At 55.1% G+C, this 7,253-nt stretch overlaps 1 long non-coding RNA gene across 2 annotated transcripts; it reads right to left on the bottom strand.

The window, feature by feature from the left end:
• Nucleotides 1-4,400: 4,400 nt before the first annotated feature.
• On the bottom strand, nt 4,401-6,613 carry LOC138997861 (uncharacterized). Of its 2 annotated transcripts, none has more exons than XR_011469031.1 (4): nt 6,264-6,613; nt 5,758-5,832; nt 5,385-5,614; nt 4,401-4,991 (listed from the first exon to the last, which is right to left on the bottom strand). It is a non-coding gene; the product is annotated as an uncharacterized lncRNA (long non-coding RNA). The 2 variants fall into 2 exon arrangements; XR_011469030.1 differs by having other exon boundaries at nt 6,446-6,613.
• Between the last annotated feature and the right edge of the window lie 640 nt (nt 6,614-7,253).

Here is a 7,253-nt window from a genome sequence, read left to right as displayed (position 1 = left end):
GTGTGGCCACGAAGTTTCAATCGCACTGTACGTGCGCACCCGCACGTGGTATTTTGTGGAAGAGCCACACTCAAGGGGCCGCAGTTTGCTGACCACTGCCCTAAAGCAATGGCTTTTAAAAATGAGCATCCATGCCCTAACCGGTTTGGCTCAGTGGATAGAGCCTTGGCCTGCGGACTCAAGGGTCCCAGGTTCGATTCTGGTCAAGGGCATGTACCTTGGTTGTGGGCGCATCCCCAGTAGGGGGTGTGCAGGAGGCAGCTGATCGATGTTTCTCTCTCATCCATGTTTCTAACTCTCTAGCCCTCTCCCTTCCTCTCTGTAAGAAAAAAAATCAATAAAATATATTTTTTTAAAAAGAGACCATATACATGTATATATACAACATTAAAAAAAAAAATGAGCATCCATGCCCTAACCGGTTTGGCTCAGTGGATAGAGCCTTGGCCTGAGGACTCAAGGGTCCCAGGTTTGATTCCGGTCAAGGGCATGTACCTTGGTTGTGGGCACATCCCCAGTAGGGAGTGTGCAGGAGGCAGCTGATCGATGTTTCTCTCTCATCGATGTGTCTAGCTCTCTATCCCTCTCACTCTCACTCTCTCTTCCTCTCTGTAAAAAAATCAATAAAATATATTTTAAAAACATGAGCATCCACACCAGGCTTTGCGAGGCCGGTGTGCTCAGTGGTAAAGCCTCGGCCCGTAGTAGGTTTGGACGCTCTGATTCTGTATATGATTCATCCCTGTTAACAATACTGGGCCTGCCCTGGCCCGTGGCTCAGTAGGTTAGAGCGTCGTCCTGATACACCAAGGTTGTAGGTTCGGTCTCCAGTCAGGAGTCAACCAATGAGGCATCAACATTGGAACAACAAAGCTCTCTCTCTCAATAAGTGAAAAGAAAAAGTAAAGAAATGACGCGGGGTCTGCGAGCTCCTTGGCGGAGAGCCATCTGTGCGCCCCGCGGCCTCGCAAAGTCTGGGAAGTGACTTCGAACCGAATGCAATAAAGAAAGCCATCTTCAACCTTTAATATTTTTAAAACATTTTTATTGATTTTACAGAGAAGGGAGAGGGAGAGAGGGATAGAAGCATCAATGATGAGAGAGAACCATTGATTGGCTGCCTCCTGCACACCCCCCACTGGGGATGAAGCCTGCAACCTGGGCATGTGCCCTGACGGGGGAATCGAACCGTGACCTCCTGGTTCCTAGGCCAATGCTCAACCACTGAGCCACACCGGCCGGGCACCTTTGACTTTCATGTTCTCCGACGTAATAAGCAGGGGAGCTGGCTGTGACTGTCGGTGGCAGCTGGGTTTCAGCTGCCCATGTGGGTACACGGGGGAAGTGTTTCTCCCTCGGCTCCCCTCCGTGTTGCTTCCATGTCCGAACACCATTTTCATCCAGTAACGGAGAAAAAGGTCACGTGTTTAGCGGTAGCGGCTGCTCCGGTCCCCGGCCTGGTCGCTAATCAGGGAAGAGAAGCAGACGGGCCTGGGGAGCAGCCAGGCGGGCTGGCACGTGCTGCGCACCCCGGGGAGCCGGCTCCACAGAGCCCACTGGGCGCCTGCGATCCTCTGAAAACCTGGCCCCGGGAGAGGTGACATCATTGGGATCGTTACCCCACCGTTGCCAGTACTGGGTAGAAATAACTCAGGAAATCGATTCCTAATCACCACCCACTCATCCAGGGCTGCCTGCCTGCCCGCGTGCCAGCTGCCTGGCTCACACCCCGCTGAGACCCACAGCAGCCGGCAGTTACCATCACCCCCAGCCCCTTCTCACCGCTGGGACCTCGGAGGCTGGGAGAGGGGCAGCGTGGGGGCGAGTAGCGGCCGCAGGTGGAGCAGGCCCTGTCCCCGGAGCCTCTCAGGGGGCCTTTGGAAAAGGGGTCTTGGCAGGTGTGGTCGAGGGAAGGATCTTGAGATGAGAGACTGTGCTGTGTCCCCGGGGCAGCCCCCGAGGCCAGGCCAGCGTCCTTCCAGGAGCCGCCTCGGGCGATGCGCACACAGGGAGCAGGCGGCCTGAGGGCGGGCAGACACGGAGGGATGCAGACACGGGAGGGATGCGGCCACGAGCCCGGAGCACCGGCAAGAGCATCGGGTTTTCCCCAGAGCTTCCCGGGGAGCGGCTCTGCGGACACCCCGGTTCCGCCCCAGGGAAGCCGACCTGGGCTCCTGGCCTCTGAGCCGAGAGCACAGCGGCCCGCGGGTTGCCATCGGCCTGCAGCCCTCGGTCTGCAGCCGCGGGAAGCTCCAGGGAAGCGGGGAGTGGAGGCCGGGCTCCCCGCCGGGGCTCAGCGGCGCCGCCTGCGGGTGTTGTGACTCTGCATGTGGCGGAGGCTCACGCGGAGGAGGCCTGTGGCAGGGCCGTGGGCCGGCCTTGTCTGTCCGCTCCGGGGACCTGCAGGGAGAGGCCGAGCCACAGGGTTTGATGATTCAGCTCGGGAAGAAGCTGAATGTAACAGCGGGTGGAGCTGGGCAGGAAAATGACGCAACTCGGTGGGTAAACGCCTCACCCCCTGAGTCAGTTCCAACCGGCCCAGCGGGTCCTGCATCGGAGGGGCCTGTCCCCGATGGAGCAAGTGATGGCGCAACAGCCCACAGACATGCGGCGGCTCCTTGGCAGGGCAGTATTTCCCCGAACATTTTAGTTCTCGGCCGACCCTTTATCCCCCGTGGTCCCGCGTAAACACTCCATAAACACTGGTTGAGCCCGAGCCAGTTGGGCTCAGTGGATAGAGCATCGGCCTGCGGACTGAAGGGTCCCGGGGTTCGATTCTGGTCAAGGGCACAGGCCCAGGGTGCGGCTCGATCCCCAGTGTGGGGCGTGCAGGAGGCAGCCGATCGATGATTCTCTCTCATTGATGTTTCTGTCTCTGCCTTTCCCTTCCTCTCTGGAATCAATACAATTTTTTTTTTTAAATGAGTTGAATGTGTGAATGTCTGCCTCACTACAGTGAACTAAAGGTAGGACCTGATGGCCTGTAGCTAAAGCCAGCTTGCCAAGGTTTGTGTTTCTCTCCCCTCTCCCTTCCCTCCCCTCCCCTCCCCTCCCCTCCCCTCCCCTCCCCTTCCCTTCCCTTCCTTGCCCTGCCTTCCTTTCTACTCTTGAACAACTGAAAAATTGGACCCAGCCCCACCCCTGTGTCTAAGTGGCTGGAGCACCGGCCCACACATGGAAGGGTCAGGTTGGAGTCCTGGTCAGGGCACGTGCTTGGGCTGCAGGTTCCACTCTGGCCCCAGTTGGACCACGTTCAGCAAGCAACCAATCCATGTGTCTCTCTCACATCGATGTTTCTCTCCCACATTGATGTCTCTCCTCTCTTTCCCTCCCTCCCTTCCACTCTCTCTAAAAATCAATGCAAAAAATATCCTGGGGTGAGGGTTAACAAAAAAAGGAAACAAACAAGATAGTTTCAACCCCAAATCCACTAGATGGGTCTCAGCAAGGGAAGCATCAGCAATGGAGGGGTGGGGGGGTGGGAGGGTGGGGGTATGTGCTGGTCCACAGAGGGGAGTCCTGGCCCAAATGGGAGGAGGAGTGTGGTGAAGGTGACCTAGGTTGAGTGGCCAGAGCTCATGTGATCCAGGAAGGTGTCCTCATGGACAGGCAGCCTGGGTGGGGGGTCAGAGCCCGAGTGGGGTGTAAGGGGCGTCTTGTTGAGAGGGCAGCATCGATAACAATCGTTACACTCTGAGGATTGGCCGATAAATGAACAGGTTAAAATCAGTGGGAATACCAGGCTTCCCACGGTCAGAGGAGGGAGTTATTAACATGGAATGGGAAAAAAGCTAGAATTAACCCTGTGGCTTAGATGGAAACTGGATCTATTTGGTGGACTCATGGTTTCCAAAATACTAGTAGGTCAATGACTCTAGAAACAAATACTACGTGTAGATGTGAGCGTGCGTGTGTGGTGCACACACGAGTACAAGTCTGTCCACTGAGAGGATCTGGAGCAGCGACACCCGGTAAGGAGAAGCACATAAAATATTGGGGCGTTGTGTCAGCAACTTATGCCCAAATGGTTCAGGAATAAAAAGTTCTTTGAATTGCCCTCATAATTTCTCTGTAAATTTGAGATTGTGTCAAAAGAAAAGGAAATAAATGTTTTGTGTGGCTTACCTAGTGTGGTTTCTTTTTTTAAATTTGAATTAATTGCCAACATTTAAAAATCATGAGATTTTACCCTCAAATCTAGGTTTCCTGTGTCTCAAGAAATCTGAAATCTCCCAGCTCTGGGCAACGAGTGGCCAGGTGAACAGCGACAGTGCCCTTTGTTTATTTGTGGGTTTTTAAAAAATGTTTTTATTTATTTCAAAGAGAGGACGGGAGAAGGAGAGAGAAACATCAATGATAACAGAGAATCATTGATCGGCTGCCTCCTGCACGCCCCCTGATGGGGATTGAGCCTGAAACCTTGGCATGTGCCTGACTGGGAATTAAACTGTGACCTCCTGGTTCATGGGTTGATGCTCAACCACTGAGCCACACCGGCCGGGCCACAGTGCCCTTTAGATATGCCATGTGACCCCCAGTACTCCACGATTCCCACCACTCCTTCCACCAGCTCACAGCATCCATTTACACTACCAGCTTGGCCCCTGGTCCCAGTTCAGTTCCTATCATAAACCATGAGAGAGCAATAATGGACACATTTCAAAGGCATTTCGTTCACCCAGAGCAATGACATATCTCGGAATATCCAATTAAATTCTATGACAAGAGAATTCTTCTGGCTTGAATTTCTTGTCAGTCACGTCTCCGGTGTGGCACCTGGATGGCACGCGTTGAGAAATCGGGGTGTTGTCTGATCAGGAGGCCCCGTGGGGGCTGTGATCTCTGAGGAATGGATGGAGGTGTCTGAAAGGCGGGTGCGTCCGGCCTCGTCAGGTGCTGGGGAGGCTGAGATGGTATCTCAGGTGCCTGCGGGGGCAGCTGGGTGTGGTGGGAACAAGCCCCGTCGATGACTTGGTGCCGGTCAGTGGGAGCTGCGTGGTGAGGCATGTCAGGGTTTGGGTTATTTTTTAATTTTTTTTAGTGTACCACATGTGTATTTCAATTTACTGTATGCAATCTAACAGAAATTTGGTCATAATTTACCAGATGTACATAAATGATTTAAGTAGTAAAGAAAATTCAACTTAAAGAGAATAAGTTCATACCTTGGGAAAAGTAAAAAGTACATTAGAGTGTAAAGCCCAGTCCAGTTTCTATGCAATAAGTGACCTGCAGTCTAATAAAGCAGATTTAGCAACTTTCAGATATATATCTTTTCTCTTTAATATATATTTATATATAGACAGATCTACCGATTGTAAACTATGGTTTATTTTAAAGGAGGGGGATAAATGGGATGAAAGAAATCTTTATACTATACTTACATATTCACAATGCAGAACATTTTATGCTTAAAATACTTTTTCATGCCGAAACCGGTTTGGCTCAGTGGATAGAGCGTCAGCCTGCGGACTGAGGAGTCCCGGGTTCGATTCCGGTCAAGGGCATGTACCTGGGTTGCGGGCACATCCCCAGTGGGAGATGTGCAGGAGGCAGCTGATCGATGTTTCTCTCTCATTGATGTTTCTGGCTCTCTATCTCTCTCTCTTCCTCTCTGTAAAAAAATCAATAAAATATATTAAAAAAAATACTTTTTCATTCATAGTATCTTTACCCAACTAACGTCTACTTTGGACCCCAGGGTTTGGGTTTTGAGCAAGAAGAGATGCTAGCATTGTCTCCCCCAGACCCACTCACCTCCTTACTGCTTGGCTCATGTCCTTGATTTGGAAAACTTCTCTCATCTGCCCCTTGAAAGATTACATTGAAAATCTATAATAATAAAAGGATAACATGCTAATTAGACCGGATGTCCTTCTCATCGAAGCCGGGGCTGCCAGGGAAGCTGGGGCTGCCAGGGAAGCCGGTGCCCGCAGCCGGGGGAAGGAAGGCCTACTCTTGCACGACTTTCGTGCATCGGCCTCTAGTCTCCAGTAAGGTTTGGCCATTAGCTTTCTGGCACTAGTGACTTCTTATTGCCCTGAGGATAAAATCCAAACCTGTACCACCCTCTGCTGAGTCCTGCACACTCCAGCCCCCGCCCAACGCTCTGAGCTCAGCTGCGACCACTCCCTCCCCTGGGCCCCTGGTTGCTGCGCGCACCAAGCTCTTTTCAACCTTAAGTTTTGCACAGGCTCCAGCCACTCTGGCTGCTCTACTTCAGGTCTCAGCTTAAATGTAGTCGCCCCTTCAAAGGTACTTACTGCCCCCAAACTCCTACATCCTGTCTCAGCCATGCCCGCGCCCATCCACTGTCACTTCACTGTTTTATTTTTCATTTATACTCGTCAGTGTCCGCAGTTGTCTTATGCAGGAGGCCCAGTGTGGGCTGTGATCTCTGTGGAACTGATGGAGGTGTGATCTGTGTGTCATAGTGTCTCCCCACCTGGACCGTCAGCTCTTGAGAGCAGGGATTCTGCCGTCACTGTTGCCGGCGCCCAGCACGTGCGCGCTCCGAGTGGGGCCAGCCGCCTGTCCCGGAGCGATGGGCAGGCGCTGGAGAAGGGGGTGGGTCAGGACACAGCCTCCAGGTGGGCCGTGGCCGGGTGGACTGTGCTCCCTGGTCCTGGAGGCCGGAGTCAGGGCCGGTTGGGAAACGTGCGCTGGAGGCGGCGGTTGCCTGGATCATGCACTGGGCGGCTGAGGTCAGGCTGGACCCACGAGGTCAGGACCAGGAGCCCTGCCGGGCGCGGCTGTGCTGCGGCACAGGCCGGGGTGAGCCCAGACGGAGAAGCAGCAGGTCCCCGCTGGTTGTAGCTGAAAGGAGCTGCGGCCCGACGAGTCCCGCAGGGCCCCGGGCTGCAGGGCGGGCGTGGGGCACCGGCGTCCTGCGGGTGCGGCCGGGTCGGCGGTCGCCGGGCTGCTGTGGGCGGAGAGTCACCCTGGGCAGCGCCGCGCCCCCCGCAGGCGGGGACCAGCCCCCCGGGGGCGGGGGGAGACACACCCGGCTGCGCGCACCTGGGCGCACCTGGGCGCACCGGGACCCACCGGTTCGCGCGCTTCCTTGCGGGGGCTGAGCGGTCCCGCCCCCCGACCAATGGGGGCGCGGAGATCCGCAGAGACGGGCGCCTATTGGGCAGGCGGGCAGGGCGGCCGGCGCGGATTGGGCGCGGGCGGGCGGGGCGGGGCGGCGCGGCGGGCACCTTAGCCCTCGGCCGGCGGGCGGCGCTCAGCGCTCGGCTCCGCGGGCGGGC

The sequence above is a fragment of the Myotis yumanensis genome, unplaced genomic scaffold (assembly GCF_028538775.1).
Source record: "Myotis yumanensis isolate MYYU_CA2020_CCGP unplaced genomic scaffold, mMyoYum1.0.hap1 SCAF_19, whole genome shotgun sequence".
Taxonomy (NCBI): Eukaryota; Metazoa; Chordata; class Mammalia; order Chiroptera; family Vespertilionidae; genus Myotis; species Myotis yumanensis.
Note: the sequence above shows the minus strand (reverse complement) of the source record. Positions and strands in the feature narration are given on the sequence as shown.